Source organism: Artemia sp. Qi Xiang Cuo, chromosome 14 (genome assembly GCF_049724085.1).
Source record: "Artemia sp. Qi Xiang Cuo chromosome 14, ASM4972408v1, whole genome shotgun sequence".
NCBI lineage: Eukaryota > Metazoa > Arthropoda > Branchiopoda > Anostraca > Artemiidae > Artemia > Artemia sp. Qi Xiang Cuo.
In genome coordinates, this window is record NC_142807.1 from 65,902,126 (window position 1) to 65,924,919 (window position 22,794).

A 22,794-nucleotide genomic window follows, 5' to 3' on the forward strand; every position below is an offset into this window, starting at 1 on the left:
TTTTGTAAGAATAATTTGTGTGTTGGATTTTGTAACAGGTATTTTGTATTTTGTAAGAAAAGTTTGTGATTATTTAGGATGTATTTTTGTTTTGTAAGAATTATTTTTTGTTTTGTAAGAAGTGCTTTGCATTTTGTAATAAGAATTTGTGATTTCTTAGAATGTATTTCTGTTTTGTAAGAGTTATCTTATGCTTTGTAAGATGTATTTGTTTTTTTAAGAAATATTTTGTATTTTGTAAGAACAATCTCTGATTTTTTAGGATGTATTTTTGTTTTGTAAGAATTATTTTTTTTGTAAGAATATATGATTTTTTAGGATGAATTTTTGTTTTGTAAGTTTTTTATAAGAATTATTTTATATTTTTTAAGCAGAATTTGTAATATGTTAGGATGCATTTTTGTTTAGTAAGAAGTATTTTTTTTGTACCAAGTATTTTGTATTTTGTAAGAACTATTTTATGATTGATTAGGATGTATTTTCGTTTTGTTCTTTATTTCGTAAGAAACATTTTATATTATTAAGAAGAATTTAGCATTTCTTAGAATTTATTTTTGTTGTTTAAGAATTATTTTTCGTTTTGTAAGAAGTATTTTTTGTTTTGTAAGAACAGTTTGTGATTGCTTAGGATGTATTTTTTGTTTTGTAAGAATTTTTTTTTTGTTTCGTAAGAATTGTTTTGTGTTTTGTAATAGGAATTTATGATCTCTTAGGATATGTTTCCGTTTTGTAAGAATTATTTTTGCTTTTTAAGAAGTATTTTTTTGTAACAAGTATTTTGTATTTTGTAAGAACAATCTCTGATATTTACTATGTATTTTTATTTTGTAAGTATTTTATATTTTGTAAGAAGAATTTGTAATATGTTAGGATGTATTTTTGTTTTGTAAGAAGTATTTTTTTTGTATCAAGTATTTTTTATTTTGTAAGAACAATCTCTGATTTTTACTATGTATTTATGTTTTGAAAGACTTATTTTTTGTTTTGTAAAAAGTATTTTTTTTTTTTAGTAAGAAGTATTTTCTATTTTGTAAGAACAATCTCTGACTTTTTAGGATGTATTTTTGTTTTGTAGGAATTATTTTCTGTTTTGTAAGAAGTATTTTGTAAGAAATTTTTGATTTATTAGGATTTATATTTGTTTTTTAAGAACTAGGTTTTGCTTTGTAAGAAGTAGATTTTGTTTTGACAGAAGTATTTTATATTTTCGTACGAAAAATTTATAATATGTTATGATATATTTTTGTTTTGTAAGAAGTATTTTTTTGTACCAAGTAATTTGTATTTTGTAAGAACAGTTTATGATTGATTAGGATGTATTTTCGTTTCGTAAAAATTGTTCTTTATTTCGTAAGAAATATTTTTTACTATTAAGAACAATTTAGTATTTCTTAGAATTTATTTTTTATTTTTAAGAATAATTTTTTGTTTTGTAAGAAATATTTTGCATTTTGTAAGAACAGTTTTTGATTATTTAGGATGTATTTCTTGTTTTGTAAGAATTATTTTTTTGTTTCATATGAATTATTTTGTGTTTTGTAATAGGAATTTATGATTTCTTAGGATATATTTTCGTTTGGTAAGAATTATTTTTCCTTTGTAAGAAGTATTTTTTTGTAACGATTATTTTGTATTTTGTAAGAATAATCTCTGATTTTTACTATGTATTTTTGTTTTCTAAGACTTATTTTTTGTTTTGTAAAAAGTATATTTTGTTGAGTAAGAAGTATTTTCTATTTTGTAAGAACAATCTCTGACATTTTAGGATGTATTTTTGTTTTGTAGGAATTATTTTCTGTTTTGTAAGAAGTATTTTGCACTTTGTAAGAAGAAGTTTTGATTTATTACGATTTATATTTTTTTTAAGAATTAGTTTTTGCTTTGTAAGAAGTATATTTTGTTTTGTAAGAAGTATTGTGCATTTTGTAAGAACAGTTTGAGATTGTTTAAGATGTATTTTCGCTTTGTAAGAATTATTTTTTGTTTCGTAATAATTATTTTGTATTTTGTACTAAGAATTTGTGATTTTTTAAGATGTGTGTCGGAGACTGTCATCGGGCTGGTACATTGTACTACGATGGCTTCAATTGCCAAGAGACATCAGAAGAAACACTATTGGGGATTATTCATTATGTTTAAAGGTTGATTCAAGTGAAGACGGATATTTTTTGCAGGAAAATGCTCAAAATGCCATATGTAGTATAATGCTTGCCAGAAGGTGCCGTGTGTCAGCCATTGAGTATCACAGACTTGAAATACCCATTGAACATCACAATCTAAAAATATAATGTTAAGTTTCCGCTGTTCGAATAAAATAATGCTTATTTTTAGTTTATAAAGTTATTATTGCGCAAAAAACGTTGAAAAACCCTTAGGTGTTATAATAAGCGCCAGAGGGTGTCATCGGGTTGGTAAATTGTGCCATGATGGTCTCAATTGCCAGGAGTCATCAGGTAAAATACTATTGGGGGGGTCATTAAGTTTAAACGATTGATGCTAGTGCAAACGAATACTTTTGCAGGAAAATACCATAAAATAACAAATGTGTGATAATGCTTGACAGAGGGTGCCGTGGGTCAGAATTGAGTGTCATAGGCTGGGAATTGTTAGATCGCGATCTAATAATGAAATAGCAAGTTTCCACTGTTCAAATAAAAAATTATGGTCATTTTTAGTTTTTAAAGTTATTTTTGCTGGGAAAAGGTTGAAAACTCTTAGGTGTGATAGTGTGTGTCAGAGGGCTGCCATTGGAATGGGTTGAACCGGGATGGAAGCCAGCATAATTGGAGCCGGAACCGTTGTAACAGGACTTTAGAATTGGGAGAAGTGGGATTGGACATCATTTTATTAAAAAAAAAATCTAAAAATCTGTTTGGAATGATGAGGGGTGCCAGAAAACCACTCATAGTGTGGAACGATAGCGTAAAATGACATGTTATATCACGGAAGGTTGTCATAGGAATGCCATGGTGTATCACGGAGGGTTGGCTTGCAAAAACACGAACCACTGGACTTGAAGCATGATTTTTAAATAGAAAACACCTGGAAAATGTCTTAAAAATGACGAGGGGTGCCAGAGGGAGAGTAATAGTGCGGTAAGGTGGCGTTATTTGTCATGGTGTATCACAAAGGGTTGGCTTGCAAAAGCATGAACCAATGGATTTAATGTATAATTTTTAACAAGAAAATACCTGGAAAATGTCTTAGAAATGATGAGGGGTACCAGAGGGCTTCAGACGGCCAGTCATAGTGTGGCATGGTGGTGTGAATTGACATGGTGTATCACGTTGGGAGTGGTTTTTGAAAACATGATCCAATGAATTTAAAGCTTGATTTTTAACAAGAAAATACTTTAAAAATGCCTTTGGAATGATGAGGGTACCATAGGGTATTTTGTGTCATCCATAGTTTTCTACGGTGATGTGAATTGATATGATATATCACGTTTGGTGTGGCTTGTGAAAACAATATCCAACGGATTGGAATCAACGCTTGAATTTTCCTAAATGGAAAATTCAAGCTGGTAAAATAGATGAGTGCGAGGTAGTACAAAAAACCAACAAAGAGAAAAATCTATAAAAAAAAAAAAAAAACGAGACTGTGGCCAGGGGCGCGAAAAGAAAACAACACAAACAAAAAAACCCGGATATTTCTCGTGTATACTAAAAAGGCGTCTTCAGCACGAAAGACACACAAGAACAACAACAAAAAAAAAACACAAGATAAAACTAAAAACAACAACCCCAACCACCAAAAATAAAAAACAAAAAAACCAAAATTTAAAAATGGCGCAAACTAAAAAACGTAAGGAAAAGATGCTAAAATAGATTTAATTCAGTGAGGACACCAGAGTAACTGAGGAAAAATAAAAAAACTGTAAATTAATTTAATTATTCAGTTGCGAAATAATCCTTTTGTTAGCTATTACTGAAGCAAATCGTTTTGGTCTAGCAGGTAAAATAGTCCCCTGGTGATTATTTAAAATCTTTACTCCCTTATTGACTGTTGATTCACTGTTTAGAAGGTTATCATAAATTGGGTCAATATTTAAATTACCCGTGTCCCTATTTATGGAAAGGTTAGCAAACATATGTTTTTTAATTTCTATGGCTTCCCTGGCCCATTGGGTGTACCCCTTATCATTAGAAATAGCCAAGGCTTCATCAAATTTTACAAAATGATCTGGTTGAAGCCAAATATGCTCTGCAAAGACTATTTTACCTGCTAGACCAAAACGATTTGCTTTAGTAATAGCTAACAAAAGGATTATTTCGCAACTGAATAATTAAAGTAATTTACAATTTTTTTATTTTTCTTCAGTTACTCTGGTGTCCTCACTGAAGTAACTCTATATTAGCATCTTTTCCCTACGTGGATTAGTTTGCGCCGATTGGACTTTTTTGTTTTTTTTTTGTTGTCTTTCGTGCTGAAGACGCCTTGTTTGTATACAGGCGAAATATCCGCGTTGTTTTGTTTCTGTTGTTTTCTTTTCTCTTCACTGGCCACAGTCTCGTTTGTTTGTTTTTTTTTTAGAGATTTTTCTCTTTGTTGGTTTTTTGTCATGGCTGGCCAGTTCGGCTAAAGATCTTTCATAGGTAGTACAAAAGTACAAAAACTTCAGAATTTGTAGAAACTCAGGGAAAATCTTAGCGTGAATGTTAGAGCAGTAACAGTGTAGCACTGTGGTGTAAATTTCTTGGAGTATCACGCTCTGATTTTTATCAATAGTGTGCAGAAGGGGTAATTTCAAACCAAATAAACTTTTATTCTTTATTTAATTATACCCCGACCCCTCTGCTCAGCTTACGTAATGAATAAATAATACTTTTTCTTTGTCTAGAATGACACATCTTTTCATAAGTTTTTTTTTTTTGAAAATACGACATAAATTAGAAGGTAGCTCAGCTCTTCTCCTATCCAAGGTAGAATTTCTCTGTTTTAAGGTTTTGCCAGTGTTGCCAGGTAAATTCCAAATCCATACAAATTGGATACTCTTTGAAGGAGGTTACGTATTGAAATCTCGAATCCACCTTATTTAAAAAAAAAGAATTTGCCTCCTAGACCATTCCGCTTCTGACTATTAAAATTGTCTGTTTAATCCGAGTCGCAGCGGTAGCTAGCAACCAAGTAAGAGACAATCACGTCCAATTTTAAGAAATACATACATAAAAAAATTTTAAAATCAACAACAAAATACAAAAAAATACGAAGTGAAGAGACTTTCAATAACGCATAATAAGTTGGGTTAAAAGAAGACGGTGACATTAAAACCAAATTAAAGGGCCTAGCTTTCTTTTATCAGAGGGCTATCATCAGAATGTCTTGCACTTCAAGGAAGTTCAAAAATTTTCTGGGTCGGTCCTTTGATTCTACTTAACGAACAAAAACTGAAAGAGCTAACAGCTTCTTGTTTCCAGCACACAACTTTCACGGCCCATTTCTTTCTTGATTCGGTCAATATCTTCACCACTAAATATGTCAATGTTTTCAAGGACATTCCCAATATTATCTGCTTGCCCTAAACTCGGAGGTGCAGAATAGCAGTAAATGCAGACATCATTCATGTTTCCTTTAAAATCATCCTTGTGCTGCTGGTACAAATGATGAATGATCACGCGCTTGAAGAGTGTGATTTGAATGAGACCATAGTGTAGAAGTCTTTCAATGTTTTTGAATAAAATAAAACTGAATTGAGACCTATAAGCATCATTAAAATAATTTTAATAGATAAACATTTAGAAATTTCATTGAATCTAACTTTCTCTTCTAAAGTACAAACTTTGATAAATGGGAAATAAGAAACTTTTATAATATCAGCAGTAAGAGCAGATTTTCCAGCATTGTGTGAATTCTCAAGAATTACGGTAACAAGAGCAGCAGCACTAGGACCTTCAGCTCGTTCGATTAGAAGCTTCTCTTGATTGATTTTGTGGCGGATATGATCACCCCTTTCTGTCAAACCTCTGTTTTGGAATTGGTCAGTCAGTTCCGAAGCTGGTCTGAATGTTAGCTTAATATTACTTTTCAGAGAATGCATACTATGTCTTTCCATTCCAAGCAGAATTTTGATGCAGCATCTGGGTCTCCCTCAAATTTGTCCGATACTTTCACGTGTTGAATCAATACACTTGACCCTGCTCCTCGAGCCAAGCACTCAAGCTTGTGTCACTGAAAGTTTTTTGTAAGCGAAGCAAGCTCATTTATATTTATAACCTGGAGTCGTTTTGTTGTTCTTCCTCATGTTGGCCAAGTAAATGTTTAAAATATGAACACCGCCAGATTAATTTAGAAGACCGAGTTTTATTTGGACTTCAAATTGACCCATCCTCTAAAGAGTCTTACCTGTCATATCCTTTTCCGTTCATTATCCTAATTACAAGGATAGTGTTCAATTGGTCTTGACTGCAGTGTTACTATTTATCTTGGATACAAATTGGTTGACTACAGTGTCATGGATGCCTGAAACACAACTAACGAATCCTTTTGCTGGGCAAATTGTATCAGTTTCTTCAAAATTCATGACATACAAGCTACTATTGACTACAGTCGTTCTATGTTCTTCTTTGTCATCATTCATAAGTAAGAAGTAGCCCCTCTCTCTTAAATAATGACACAATACCCCTCTTCCATAATATCTGTCATGCCGAAAGGCATAGTTATAGACCATTCAACTACGTTGAACAAAATAGCTATCGAAGAATTTTGGGCGGATTTCTTTGTACATCCTTTGCACATGATAGAAAAGTGCTTTCAGAATAACATTCGTAAACCACACCGTGATCGGTTTAAAAAAAATGTTTAAATTAATTTTTTATGTGCCACTTCGTTTATTCTGCATACTATATAAACTACTAAATCGTTATATACTACCCTTACAAAATCAATTAAATAAAAATTTGATGTTTTTAGGTACTCTTCCGCAATACCTATCTCTTTCCCATTTTTTCTTCGTAGTTAGGATAGTTTTGGGTTCTCTACTCTACTTAATGACAAATTTATATTTAATTTAAGTCCCAAGGATACCAAATAAAGAGTATTTTTCGTGCATACGGACTCAACTTTGGTCTATTCATACCTGAGCTTGCTTTTTTCCAAGATTTTCCTTTTGGTTGTTTTAAAATTGTAAGGGTTTTTAAAGAAGCACCTTATTTTCGCCAGTTTTGCCACGTTGAATCATGGACATAAATAAGAAAAGCACTTGGTTGAATTTTACGACGCTTTTCGCTCGTAAGAAATAAATTTTAACAGTTTGTCAAACAATTCGTGGTAACGAACTGTAGGAAGCAGTAGCGTGGATGAATATTAACCGATTCACTAAAAATGGAATTTTATGTCAATATATACATCAAGTGAATGGGCTTATTGTGCTGACTTCAATTTATATAGGACTTAATAAGTTTAGTTTTACCCATCAAACAATACAATCCTGAGAAAATTAGTCTTATTTTTGAAAAAGAAGGGAAAACCCCTTTAAAAGTCAAGGAATACTGACAAAACCCACACCATAGTATTCAGCGTTTCAGAAAACCTTACTCTACTGGTTTCCAAGATTGCCAACTTTTTGGTCCATGAATGTGTCCCTTGAGCATCTAAGAATGTGCCATTTTTAGCTAAAATATGTTCATCTTGAAATGTGAAAAACTGTACATTTTTTTGTATCCGTTGTATTATTGACCAAAAAGGCTTTGTAAATCTTTTCAAAGAGGCCAGTTAACGTCAAATAATAACAAAAAAAAGAAAAAGCATACAAAAAAATATACAAAATGACTTGGTGTAAGTAAGTAAGTAAGTAAGTAAATTTATTGCTCGAAAATTAAAACGGAATTAAAAAGGAGCATAACAAACGAAGAAGGAAAGAAAAGTCACACTAGGGAACATCACCAAACATATTTACACATTATGTACATTAGCAAAACTACTGGCATAGGATGGCTAGCCAAGAGTTCGCTCTTCCCTTAGTGTTTTCCAGAAAATTATCGGCGACACGGTTATCACAGACTGTTGGATCGGATACACCATAATTACGCATGATATAGGAGTTACTCGTCCATGGTGGAAGTCTCAGAAGGAACTTTGCGAATCGGAAAAACAACAATCTTACTTTTGCACACTGAGCGGACGACAGGTATTTCCAAAGAGGTGCTATATACAGTACATGTGGAAGGGCAATGGCATTATACAGCGATGCAAGATATTTACGGCAGAACCGATGTCTGTTACTAATAATTGACCCGTACGCAATTCAGATTTTCACTTCTACGTGGCGTACAAGCAGAGTCCCGTTGGAGTGGAGGCTTTGACGGGTTGGCAAACCAAGGTAAGTAATACTCTCAGATGGTTTCACAACTGAATCACCCAAATAGATTTCTTCTTCGCAGTGCTCCGCATTGATGAACAAGATGGCAGATTTTGACAAATTAAACGACAAACCTACGTTGTTATATTCCCTATTCAATACATCAAAATTCTTCGATAGTCGATCAGCGGACCTGTTCAAATTTAACAAGTCGTCAGCATACGCCATCAATGAAACATCTATCCATTTTGAAACACAAGACGCAGCTACTTGGGCTTGTGCCGGTTGAACACTTTTGTTGTACAAACTCGGAGACACAACTGAACCTTGCCTGAGTCCTTTACAGACCGGTACAACAGCAGATTCAACTGAATTTGAGGGTATTTTGATTTGCGCTCTAAGGTCATTGTACATATAATATAATACTCTGACAATACACAAATTTAGCCTTTGCTTATAATCTTCTAGAAGGATCTGCGCGTACACCGACGAGTCAAAAGCCCAGCTCGCATCAAAAGAGCTAATAACTAGTGGATCACCCGTTGCCTCAGAATCAGACAAAATAGAAGCAAGGGTGAACAGAGCATCAGCGCAACCAATCCCAACCGTAAAACCAAATTGGTGGTTTGGAATTTGGAAACAGTGTCTAACATTCGACAATATAAGCATTTCTAGAAGCTTGGGTAAAACTGACAACACAGGAATTGGGCGATACGAGTAGCATATGTTAGCTGGCTTCACTTTTTTCTGGATGGGCGTCATTTGCCCTGTACAGAAAACATCGGGTACAAAACCGACTACGAATATTAGCTGGTACAATAATGTTAACATTTCATACAAAAGACGGGTACCATTCACAAGGTGAAGTGCACACGAACCGTCAACTCAATGCAATTTTTTCTTTTTCAGCCTAAAGGCATTTGCATTAACATCCGAAGCAGAAACGGTAAAGTTCGGAAAACTCGAGTTTGATAGCACAGAATCAAGTTCTTCAGTGTACGGTCTAGCTACATTGGGATTTGTGGCACTAGATTCGCTCGTAAAGTAAGCTCGCTAGTCATGTAGATTACTAGGCATAGTTTTAGGCGTGTTTGGGCAATCTTTCATGTGGTCTTTCCATAAACGACTTGGATCATTAATAACTCTCTCTGTATAATCATTTTTCACATTCGTGCGGTGCTACTAGAGGGTTTTCTCAAATTTACGTTTTGTGTGTACACGGAGACAATTTAACACACCGGATTTACGCTGGCCACTTTCCCTCCACACTGAGAACCAGAGCTTAGCATCCTGAGATGCTTTCACTAGCTCTTGATTCTTTGAGAACTTCGGGATTTCAGTCATTTTACGAATTTTCCTAACGGGAATAGCAGCCTTTTTTGTGGTTAGTAGTGCGTGGGTGATTTCAGCACAGAAGGCATTAACCTGTATTTTAGTTTCCTGGATATTCCTTTGCACTTTGGCTTGTAGTAGACTAAATGGCACGCTGATCTTCTGAAGTGTCGTGTCAAGCACTGTCCGATAAAGCGGGAAGTCGGCCTTTGACCAAGGTGTTATTTTATACCAGTGTGAAGTACTTTTGGCCTTTGGGATACAAACACTAACACATGCTTCAATTAGGATGTGGTCGGCGGAGTGACTTCCCATTAGCACGCTCGCTGTGCCACTCACGTTTGGTGTGCATGTCACATGGTTTATATTTGAGACTGAATTACTAGTATGTACAAACGTGAAATCCTTGTCTTTTGGGAGCACACGATACCGACTTTCAAGTGCACTTAGGATCAGCTGGGACCGAGGATACAAGTCATCGACTAGATTACAGTCGTAGTCTCCGATTATAAGACATTCTAGTTTTGACAACATAGTACTCTTGAGGCACTTTGCAAGAGCTCGCACTGCTTTTGAGAATCGGTTATCTGATTCTTCGTCGCTGTAGTTTGTAGGAAGGCAGACACTGAAAATCACCAGGTTCCCAACCCTTATAGCCATGAAGTTTTCAGCTGCACGAAGAATCTCGGAATCAACGACAGAAATACATACGATCGCTAGTCCCCCAGAGAGCCTCCTGCGCTGATGAGACTTGGCTGGTACAAAATAAAATGTATGACTGTCTGAATACTTGAGTAGGCTGAGGCTATCATTTGTCAGCAAATGTTCTTGGATGCACAGAATATCGCTAAGCCGACATTGCTCTTCAATTACAGGGATTCTGTGAGAAACACCTCCATTCATATTCCAAGACACAATGCTAGTATTCTCTTCATTCATCGGAGCGTTTTTGTTTTCCGTTGCGGTGTATTTCACCGCAACATGGACAAAACTGGGGAGCGGAGCACGCCGCTGAAACGTGACAAATTTCTGGCAATGGGAGGTACACAAATTCTTCAATCGATAAATGTTCAAAATCTAGTTTTGGCATAGCCAGATCTAGCTGCTAACGGGAAGAAAAGTACAGCTTATAGGTTCGACTTGCACAACACTGTTCTGCCCTTTCTCAGCCTGAAACTCACGCTTTCACTGTGTCAGCATCATATGTGGTTGGAATGTTTTTGATCACGAATTTAAAAACTAGGAATTTCACCTTAGCTTCTACACTTTATAGAAGAGGCAATGCTGTCTGCCTTGTCCTTTGGTTTAACAACAAGCCGCCATGCAGATCGGTTTCTTTTCAATTTCAAATTGATTTCTTTTTAGTCATCAACCGACAGGTCTTCTCCGTACATGCTCGTAAGAAATTGTTTTCGTTCTCTTGACGTGTTAGTGGGGGGGGGCGAGTTCTTCAAAACTACAAAACAGGGTAGTGGAGAATATCTTTCTGGAGCGGGATTAGGTTGGCTTCCGTCACTTATAGAATTGCCGGGCGGCCAAGGGAGTGGAACTTGGTTGTAATGCTCTAGAAAACCCTAGAACTGCCGTCGCATTTCATTCACCGACGATATAAAATATGCACCTACTTCTGCTCCGCTGGCCGGTACTTCTTGGGTATCAAATATAACGAACTTTGGGAATTCTATCCTTTCTTTAGCACATCGTGCAAGCAGCTAAGCAATATTCACTAAATTATCCTCATCTTGCACGCATTTCGTAAATTGGTCACCAGTTTTGGCCTCCTTAATTAACAGTTCTTTTGACTATAAAACCGAGTCTCTGTACAAATATTCTACAACTCGTTTTAAAAACACTCCCTTCTTTATTCCGATAGCCATGGATCGCGATATGTATTTCAACACGACATTTAGCATTACAGTCTCTCCCATGCTTGAAACCGGTTTAACCCCAATAAACAAGTGAAGCGTCAGCCTCCGCTCAACCTGATCCCCGCAGTTTAAGGGATACTCTCCTGGCAGGTACAACGGCACTTGCCACGGGTTTACTGGCCCTCTCCTGCTTATCAATTAGTATTACATAAAAAACGGCTTGGCACACTATATCATAGGCAGCGCAATAGCGCTGCCTAAGTAAAGGACAATGTTGAACCAATGTATTATTTATATAATTTTTTTTCTTTAGATCAGGGCACTTCGTATCGAAGGAGTTGTCGTAGAAACTTCCAAAAGGGCTCATTCGATTGGAAATTGGAGTGGCTTGAGTTCATTCAATGCTCTCAGCCGAATAACATCGTTTCATGCGAGCCCGTTAAAATATAAGTGAATTATTCACCTGTTGTGACGTATTAAATTAGATTCTATTAATGTGATTATCTCCTTGGATGGTGCTAATTTGGTCTTACAACTTAAATGGATATAATTGACAATAAATTAACAACTAATTGATTATGAATATAAAAACTTAAATACCTGTTGTGACGTTATAAACTAATTGCTATTAGTGTGATTGTGTCCTCGGCTGCTTTTTTTTTTTTTTTTTTTTTTTTCCAAATTTCTCTAACAATTTTAATGGGGAAAACTAAGAAACGACATTTGGAACTAGAATCCACCCGTGAATCCACTTATAGTGCAACGATAAACGAATCAATTCAAAGCCTCGCAACAAATATTCAACAAATATTATCAACTGTGACAAACATTCAAGCAGAAATACAAGGACTGAGAAGTGAAATGTTAGAAATCAGAGGTGAGATAAGTAATCTATCATCAAGAACCCAAAATTTCGAAAGTTCCAATAAAGTTCACGATGACGCAATCGCTAATCTACAGAAGGAGGTTAAGGACCTCCGACTATCAGCGAACCAGTCCCATGATAACCCCAGCCTTGGACCCCTAAAAAATCAGGTACTAGTCTTAGAAAATGCTGACCGACGAAGTAACGTCATAGCCTGGAACCTAAAGTATTTGACGAAAGAAGAGGGTGTGGAAAAAATTGGTGAATTATTGCGGAAATTACATATTCAATGTGAATTCCGGGTCACTGAATTAAATAAAATAAAAAAAACAAGTTTTTTAAACTGAAAGTAAGGAGCGACATTAAAACTTATAACGAACAGAAATTATTCCGTATATGAAAGGGGCTGTCCCCTCCTCAACGCCTCGCTCTTTTCGCTAAAGTTTTTTATTGTTTTAAAAAATAAAGTTGTGAGACAGAGTCAAACTTTAGCGTAAAGAGCGAGGAGTTGAGGAGGGGAAAGACCCTTTCATATACGGAATAATTTCTGTTCGTTTTAAGTTTTAATGTCGCTCCTTACTTTCAGTTTAAAAAACCTGTTTTTTTTATTTAATTTCTGATCGTTTTTTAGTTAATGCAGCTTTTATTTGCATAAAAATTTTACTTTTCTTTTGCTAAATGGATGTCTTTACAAATTAACTTACGTAACTAACTTCTATATTCGTATATTTTTCGTCTGGCAAAAAATACAAAGTTGCAGATTTTTGCAGATATGAGCTTGAAACCTATGTAATAGGGTTTTCTGATACGCTGAATCTGACGGTGTGATTTTCATTAAAATTCTTTCACTTGTAGGGGATGTTTCCCCCTCTTTAAAAAATCGAGTAAATTTTCTCAGGCTCGTAGCCTTTGATGAGTAATACTAAACTTAATAAAATTTATATATTTAGGATCAGCATTATAAACACATTCTTTTGATACATTTATTGACATCAAAATTTCGTTTTTAAAAGTTTCAATTACTATTGAGCCGTATCGCTTGTTTTTTTATTGTTTTTTTTATTACGTATATGTTATTACTTATATGAAAGGGGTTCTCCCCTTAGTGAATACCACGCTCTTTACGTTAAAAGTTAAAAAAAAATTTGATACACAAACCCCTTAATCACAATGGCCTTTTAATTAGAATAGATAGCTCTTTTTAAAGAAATAAAAAAAAACTTTAGCTTAAAGAGCTTGTTTTTTACTGGGGGTATAACCCCCTCACATACGTTATAATTTCTTTTAGTTTTAAGTTCTAATTTTCCTTCTTACATTTCAGTTGAAAAAACTTGTTTTTTTTTATTTAACTTCTGATCGTTTCTTAAATAATGCTTGGAAATCCGGCGCCCCCTTCATAGAAACGTCCCTTACCCCAAAGAAACATCCTCCACGGAAATATTCTCCAGAGTAATCCCCTCCTCTAGCCCCCCCCCTCCAGAATAAATCCTTCCTGAAAATGGTTGTATACTTCCCAATAACCAATAAATAATGCTGGCAAGTCCGGCGCCCCCTTCATGGCAATTTCCCTTCCCCCATGAAAACTTCCTTCATGGAAAGATCCTTCCATATAGCCCCCGACCCTCTCCTTCTCCCCTTCAGAAACAATCTCCTCTGAAAAATTCTTTATACTTCACAATAACCAATACTATATGTTAAAATTGAGTAAAGTTCATAACTTTCAGCCCTCCCCCTGGGGACTTTGGGGGATCAAGTCATCCTAAAAGACATTTTTATCATATTTTCGACCATGCTGAACAAAATGGCTATCTCAAAATTTTGATCGGGTGACTTTTGGAAAAAAATGAGTGTGGGAGGGGGCCTAGTTGCCCTCCATTTTTTTTGTCACTTAAAAAGGGCACTGAAACTTTTAATTTCCGTTCCAATGAGCCCTCGCACTATATTCTAGGACCACCACTGGGTCGATACGATCACCCCTGTGGAAAAAAAAAAAAAAACAAAAAAACAGAAACCCACGCATCTGTGATCTTTCTTCTGGCAAAAATAAAGAATTCCTCATTTTTGTTGATCGGAGCTTGAACACCGTTATCGAAAGAGTTCCTGATAGTCTGACTATGATGGTGTAGATTTTATTCAGGTACTACGGCTCTTAGGGGGTAGTTTCCCCTTTTTTTGAAAATCAGCCAAATTTTCTTAGGCGCGTCACTTTTGATGGGTAGCATTAAACTTGATGAAAGTTATATATTTGAAATCAGCATTAAAATCTGATTCTTTTGATCTATCTATTGGTAGCAAAACCCCTTTTTCTAGAGTTTCGGTTACCATTGAGCCGGGTCGCTCCTTACTTACAGTTCGTTACCACGAACTGTTTGATGAAAAATTCACGAAAATCCAACTCCACAACTTTAAGGATAGGTTTCCGACTTTGCAAGCAAACAAACTACTTCGCGATCAAGCTTTTAGGGAAAAATCCTGCATAGATAATTGTCCGGTATTCTCTAGTGTTTTTATCCGATGATGTGAGCAAGTCTGTCCCAAATATTCGCTCATCCCTTCTAAAGAAGAAAAGTGAACTTAAACAGATGGGTTTTCAGGCTTGGATTCCTCCAGTACTCCCACCAATCCTATGCTAAATTGACCAAGCTTGAGAGAAGGAAAAGATGGATTGGTTCCAAGTAAAACCAAAATGACTTTTTCTTTGTGTGGTCAATTAACATAACTCAGCTGATAAGTAAATATTTTCTTTGTGATGCTTTGATTTTATTTTATTTTTTTTCCGATATGGTGTGATTTAACATTACAGGGGCTCGTAGCTGAATGACATGATATCTTCCACGAGAATAAACCCATTTAGTGTGAGTTTTAGTGCTTTTAGTTTTTTGTGTGAGAGGCATGGGGGGGGGGGTGATCCTTGGCGGGAGGTCAATACACGATTCAGGCCTGTTTAGTAATGTATTCCAAACGCCCCTAGCCCATGATAAAAATGAAATTTTAAACTCTTTTTTAGTTCCCCCAAATAAATACTTGTTTTCTCATGAAATAGTTCATAAAAACCGAAATATGAGGAGAATATCTTTTTGGAACTGTCGTGGATGGAAGAGCGGGCAAGGTACAATTGAAATTTTTTTATTTGAATTGGGTATGGATATTTTTGGATTTTGTAAAACATTTTTAGATCAAAGTTCGGGAAATAAAACTAAAATTAGCGATTTCCCATTTTTTCATGTAAGCAGAAATCGAAAAAAGCAAGGTGGTTTAGCAATACTGGTTAAAAATTATATTCCGGCACGGATGAAAGAAGAATTTCTATATCTGAATGCTGAGATGATTTTTGAAAGCTGTGTTGTTGAATGTTTTTTTTACCAAATAATGAGCAATTTTTAATTGGTGTAATTTATCGCCCTCCCTCATCTAGCATCGCAGACTTTATTGACAAATTTGAAAATATATTAAGTGTAATATCAAATCTTTGAATGCCAGTTTTAATCCTTGGGGACTTCAATATTGACTTGATGGGATGTCTCCCATCAAGCCAGCAAGGAATTGACCGACATGTCTTTCAATTTTTAGAGTGTAACCGTTCTCATGGTATGAACCCAGTATGATTTATTCCGACACGAATAACAAATTCTTCTTTTTCTGTGATTGATAACATTTTTGCATCTTATCCATGTGAGGCTACATTCGTGGTTATTAAAGATACATCTGATCATTGTATTTTAACGTCTGATTTCAAAGCGCAAATGATAGTCAATAATGAAAATCCTATGAAGAGGAGAAATTTCTCACAAGTAAATATGAATAAACTGAAATTTAATCTTAGCAATTTAGATTGGAGTGAATTTACTAATGAGAATGACCCAAATAATTCCTTAGATATACTTTATCGAATATTGAATGAAAAACTGGACCTTCACTGCCCATTTAAAACTACATATTGGAAAAGAACATCGCCCAAAAACCCTTGGTTATGTGTATAACTTTTAAAATCCATAAAGGAAAAAAATCGACTGTATAAGATAAAAATGAAATACCCTTGGGCTCATAATGTACAACGATTCAAAAATAATAAAAACTTGCTGGTTAAAATTCTTAGAACAATTGAACAAATTTATTACGAAAATTCATTTAAAAAATCTGATTCACCTCGGACTACATGGAATTTAATCAAGGAAAAATTGGAAATATTACTAAGACACCACACCCTGAAGTCATCATAAATGAAAATGGAGTTGAGTTGAAGGGGAAGGATACTGTTGCAGATTATTTTTGTAATTATTTTTCTCGTATTAACACTACTGTTGAACCGAATTCCCCGGAATATCCGTTTTATTCATATAAAGATTATCTCACGCCATCTGAAAATTCTAGTATGTTCCTGGCCCCTGTTACTTTCGGTGAGTTCCAGAAAGTAATTACGAATTTAAAATTGGCAATTCCCTAGGTCTAGATGGACTCTCCACAAATATTCTTAAAGAAATTGCTTCTGTAATCCATGTTCCGTTGCATCACATTTTGAATGCATCCATATCATCAGGGATCCTTCCAGAAGTTTGGAAATCTGCACGAGTTATTCCAATTCATAAGAAAGGTGATAAGACAGCTATAGGCAACTATTGACCAATAGCTATTCTTCCTCCAATATCTAAGGTTCTAGAAAAAATTATTCAAAAAATATTAGTTTCGTATTTTGATAAAAGGAATTTATTTACTAAAAATCAATTTGGATTCAGTTCGGGTCATTCTACTGAAAAAGCTATTGCTGCATTAATTTTAGAGATTAATGATTCACTAGATGATGATAATCATGTGTCTACTCTTTTCTATGATATAAAAAAGGCATTTGATGCGCTAAACCACGAAATTTTTCTGGAGAAAATTAATAACACAGGTTTTGGAGGTAAAGGCCTAGGTCTAAAATCTTAGATAAAATCTTACCTGCGTGGTCGAAAAATACAGGCAGAAATAAATGAGCACCTATCAAGTCACATTATTATTGATGGTATTGGAGACCCCCAGGGATCAATATTAAGACCATTACTATTTTTGATTTATATAAATGACCTTCCGAGGTGCTTACCCCAAGATAGTAGCTTAATAGTAAATTTTGCAGATGATGCAATGGTAACAGTAAAAGCTAAAATCTCATCTTTATTGGTTGAGAAAATGGTGATAGCAATGAAATCTTTGAATAAATGGTTTGCATGTAGCTACCTAGCTCTGAACTTTTCTAAAACATAATTCATTACTTTTTGGGCGATCACGGCGGGCAGTGGATAAAATTACCATAGAAGGCTTATTTGTAATACAAAGCAGGTTAAAAAAGAGTAAAATCATTTCGTTACCTTGGGATCACTCTCAATGAGCTTTTATCTTTCCGTAAGCATTCTGATTGTTTGAGAATGAAACTTGCCCATAACTTAAGTTGTCTTCATAGATTGAAACATGTGTTTCCTTTTTCCATCCTTAAAATTTTATACCATTCTCTAATTGAATCATATCTAAATTATTCCCTGTAATCTATCTCAACACAATTACGGTCGATCTGCAACCTCTTCAGATAATTAAAAATAAGGCAATTATAATTCTGGTTATTTTTATTCATCGCCCAATGAGGCTTCCAAATCTCTCGGAAACCCAATCTTTGCATGTTTTTCTCAATATTCTTAATCTTAAACAACTGAAGGACCTGCATACAGCAATGTGGTATTATGCTATTCAATCTTCAACAAATTATTTCCATAATTTGGGTATAATTGAGACTCCGATTTCTCCTGCCCACCACATCCACTCCACGAAGTATCACCTTCCTCCAATTAAATCAGAAAGAGCTAGATTATCAATCAGATATCAGATTCCTCATATAGTCAATAAACTTAATTTAGTAGAAATGTTCCCAAGTTTCAAGAGCAGATCTTCTTTGAAAAAACATATTTCAAAAATGGTTCTTTGGATGTTGGGATTGATGAATAATTGATATTAGTATGATTTGTGTTGTGGTGTTCTCGCGCTGGGGTGGCCTCATTTGTTATCTCCTACCTTGTATATTTTTTTTTTTTATCTTGTATTTGTTATTTCGGCATTTTCTTATATTTGTTTATGGCCGACACATCGAGCCCTGCTCTCTGTTGACCAGTTTAGAAATTTATTTGTCATGTGTTTTTGTCAATAAAAGATTACTGATTTACTGCGCCCTTTTTAATAGTCGAAAGTGATTGGAAGGCAACTAACACCCCTACCACACCAGCCATTTCCCCAAAAACATCCAATCAAAATTTCGAGATAGCCATTTTGTTCAGCGTAGTTGATTTCCAGATAGAAACTATGTTTTTCAGGAGGACACTCCCCCACAGCCCTCAGTGCAAGGGTTGTAAGTTATGCCCTTGGGACATATACGGTTCTTATAGAAAGTATTGTCGTAGAAACTTCAAAAAGGGCTCATTCGATTGGAAATTGGAATAGCTAGTGACCTTTTTAATAGTCGAAAGTGATTGGAAGGCAACTAATCCCCTTCTCATGGCATCCTTTTCCCCAAACACATCCAATAAAAATTGTGAGATAGCTATTTTGTTCAACGTAGTTGAAGGTTCTGGAAATTAAGTCTTTGAGGATGACAACCCTCCCAAATCCCTCAGGTCAAGGGTTGTAAATTATGCCCTGGGGGCATGCAAGTTTTTTATAGAAAGTGTTTTCGTAGAAACTTCAAACAGGGATCATTTGATTGAAAACTGAAATGGCCAGTGCCCTTTTTAATAGTCGAAAGCGATGGGAAGGCAACTAACACATCTTCCACGCCCATCATTTATCCAAACACATCCAATCAAAATTTTGAGGTAGCCATTTTGTTCAAAGTAGTTGAAAGGTACGGAAATTGCATCTAAGAGGATGGCTCTCCCTCCACAGCCCTCAGGGTAAGTTTTGTAAGTTATACCCTTGGGACACATTTTCTTTCAAGGAGTTGTGTTAGGAACTTCAAAAAGGGCTCATTCGATTGAAACTAGAAAGGGCTAATACCCTTTTTAATATTCAAAAGTAACTGGAGGGCAACTACCCCCTTCCCACGCCAACCTCCCATTTACCCATTATGTTTAAAAACTAAATGTTGCCTTAAGATTAAATCAAAATGCACTGTGTTAATGCTAATTCCCAGTAAGGCATCTCAGCAGTATCCCAAGAACGACTGAGGGTATTATGTTCAAACTTTCAGGGCTACTTCTGCTCTTAAAATTTAACCAAATAAAAATAGCGTAAGTGTATCCAAGCTATCATAGAAAGTAAACAGATTTTTCTGCGAATGGTATCAACTTCTATTTCAGGTCAACTAGAGGAGGTATGAAACTAAATTAAACACTACTATTTGTGTCCATATATTTAAAACGGTGTATGTTGTTAATAATTGCTGGAAAATTTTCTCCGGCATACAAATAGCAGGCCAAACTATAGAGTCTTAAAAAAACGAAAAGATTTAAAGTATTATTTTCTTTTTCTCTGAAAAGAGTATGTTAATATAAAACGAATAGAAACTGATTAAAAAAAACTTATTTCACAAAATGGAATAATGCCTTTCCAAGACCTGAACATAGTTTGAATTTTGCGGAAAAACATACAAATGTATTTGCATTTTCAGATTAATATACATATGCTGATAGTTATCAATCAGATTGCAAATATTACTTTAGTTGTTATATGTATAAAAGTGAAAATCTTTATAATTTTTTTTAGTAAAGTTCAAATTTGGTTCAGGGCTTGGGAAGCCATAGTTGTTTTGAGCCCACTCATGTCAATTTCTGCTCGTTTTCAGTTTGACTCGGTTATTTATTGTAATTTCTGTTCGTTTTGGGTTTCATTTATTAATCGATGCCGATTTGTGGTTGTTTCACGCTTGGTAGATTATTTTATTTTTACTTAATTTTGGTTTAATGGAATTCTTTACTTTTCTTTGCAAAACTTATTTTGTGGAATTTTTTTTTAATTAACACATATAAAAATGTTCAGAAATTAGGTCAGTAGATCAGTAGACACATATGTAGGTCAATAAAAATATGTCAGAATTATACGTCACTAATCCCTATTGCGACATTTATGTTTTCTTCTCTACAAGTTACTGAATTATTAATGTCCATTCGATATCCAATTTTGATGTTGACACTTTAAACTCTGAAAGGACAACACTCCTATCAACATTTAAATCCTTTACTTGGGAGGAAATCCTTTGCTTACGACATCTCTGGCAAAACCTGGATGCTAAACAAAGAATAATGCCAAGAAAGAGCACTAATTTGGTGAAAAGTGACACTTTTATACCAATATTCAGTTGAAAAAAGTTCAGTTTTATGTTATAAATTTACAAAATATGGGACTTTTTTTCTCCTTTTATGTCTCAAATTTGTAAAATGTATCACTTTTTTCACCTTTTACGTCCCAAATTTGTAAAATGTGTTACTTTTTTTCCCTTTTATGTAAATTTGTCCAGTCACAGAGGATGTGTCCTTTTGACATAAAACATGTCCAGTTGGCAACCCTGCTTTTTTCACGCTCCGTTGTGTATTGGGGCCTTGGGCACCCTTATGGGGGGGCTGGGGGGCGGGCTCCCGCCCTCCCCCCTGGCTGAATGATGCTGCCTTATTTTTATATTTTTATTATGAAATTTCTATTATATAGCATTAAAAGTGCCAATTAGACGAGGTTTGACCCCCCCCTGGAATACAGCTTATGGGCGCCCATGAGTGGGGCCATAATATATTCAACGAGAACCATTCAAGATTCCCATGAGATTTCTACGGGACCCATATAAGATTCACGCAGAATTTCTACAGGAGCCCTGGGTACCCATGCCATCCAGGTTTAATTAATTTTCTAAGAGACGCAGGTGTTACAACAAGTAAGACAATGTTACAACAAGAGTCTTACGTAATGCCAGTGCACATGTTACATAATGACAGCTCACATGTTACGTAATGACAGCGCCAGACACAGGAATTTTATCAAGACATTCTCCAGCATACAAATAGTAGGCGAAACTATAAAGTCTTAAAAACGAAAAGATTTAAAGAATTATTCTCTTTTTCCCTGAAAAGACTATGTCAATATAAAACGAACAGAAATTAATTAGAAAATTATTTTCAAGAGTGGGGCTCAAAAGCTCTTTCAAGAGCTTTATATAGAGGTTTTTACTATAAATGTATAGATGAAAAAACATAAATGTTTTTACTTTTATAACTTTAATAAATCAAATAATATTAACATTTTGATTAATAAATATCAGTTTATGTATATTAAACTGACAATGCACATTCATTTGTATTTTTTCAGTAAAGTGAAAATTATGTTCTGGCCTTGGGAAGGTTAAGGGTTTTGAGCCCTACTCATGTTAATTTCTGCTTGTTTTGAGTTTGAATCGGTTACTTATTGTAATTTCTGTTCGTTTTGGGTTTCATTTATTTATCGATGCTGATTTGTGGTAGTTTCACGCTTGGTGGATTATTTCATTTTATTTTTGCTCATTTTTGGTTTAAATGAGCTCTTTACTTTTCTTTTACTTTTCTTATTTTGTTGAAAAAGATTTTTTAAATTGTTTCTGTTCGTTTTATATTGACATAGTCTTTTCAAGAAAAAAGAAAATAATAGTTTAAATTTTTTCGTTTTTTAAGACTTTATAGTTTGGCCTGCTATTTGTATGCTGGAGAAAACTTTTCAGCAATGTTTAACGACATACACCTTTTTAAAAATATGGACACAAATAGAAGTGTTTAATTTAGTTCCATACCTCCTCTAGTCGACCTGAAATTGAAAACTTTATGTTAGTATTAAGATAAAAGATTTTAAATTATTTTTATTGGCTATTGTTTGATTTTTGAGTAGCCAAATGGGTATTAAAAAGATTTCAGTAGTTTATTTGTGTGTTATTAAAGAGGAATTAGAACGGCGTGCCTAAAGATATTTTAAGGGAACAACCTTATACTTCTCCTAGGTTTGTTTTGGGGTGGAGGGAAGGTTGGGAGGAAGAAGGAGGATGTATAGTTGATTGAGAACAAGGTTTTATGAAAAATATTATTGTATTATTAATGTATTTTCACAGTGAAAGGGATACCCTATGGCGAAAGGGCACCCTGCAAAGCCGGGAATGGTATTTTTTTTTGTTCTTAATTTTTTTTTTTGTGGTATACCTTGTCTTCGTCAATTATGTTTGGCTACCCAAATGCAAAAATCAAAAAATCAAAGTTGTTAAAAAAAAAAAAAATAGGAAACTTGATACCATTCGCAAAAAAATATGTTTACTTTCTTTGATAGCTTGGATACACTTACGCTATTGTGATTTGGTTAAATTTTAAAAAGCACAAGTAACCCCAAAAGTTTCAACATAATACCCTCAGTCGTTCTTGGGATACTGCTGAGATACTTTATTGGGAATTGGTATTAAAACAGCGCAATTT

At 34.6% G+C, this 22,794-nt stretch overlaps 2 pseudogenes; both read right to left on the reverse strand.

Annotated features, from left to right (window-relative positions):
- Positions 1 to 5,298: 5,298 nt before the first annotated feature.
- On the reverse strand, positions 5,299 to 6,577 carry LOC148944765 (vesicle-fusing ATPase 1 pseudogene; annotated as a pseudogene).
- A 3,001-nt stretch (positions 6,578 to 9,578) lies between these two features.
- LOC148944766 (uncharacterized) lies at positions 9,579 to 10,567 on the reverse strand (annotated as a pseudogene).
- Between the last annotated feature and the right edge of the window lie 12,227 nt (positions 10,568 to 22,794).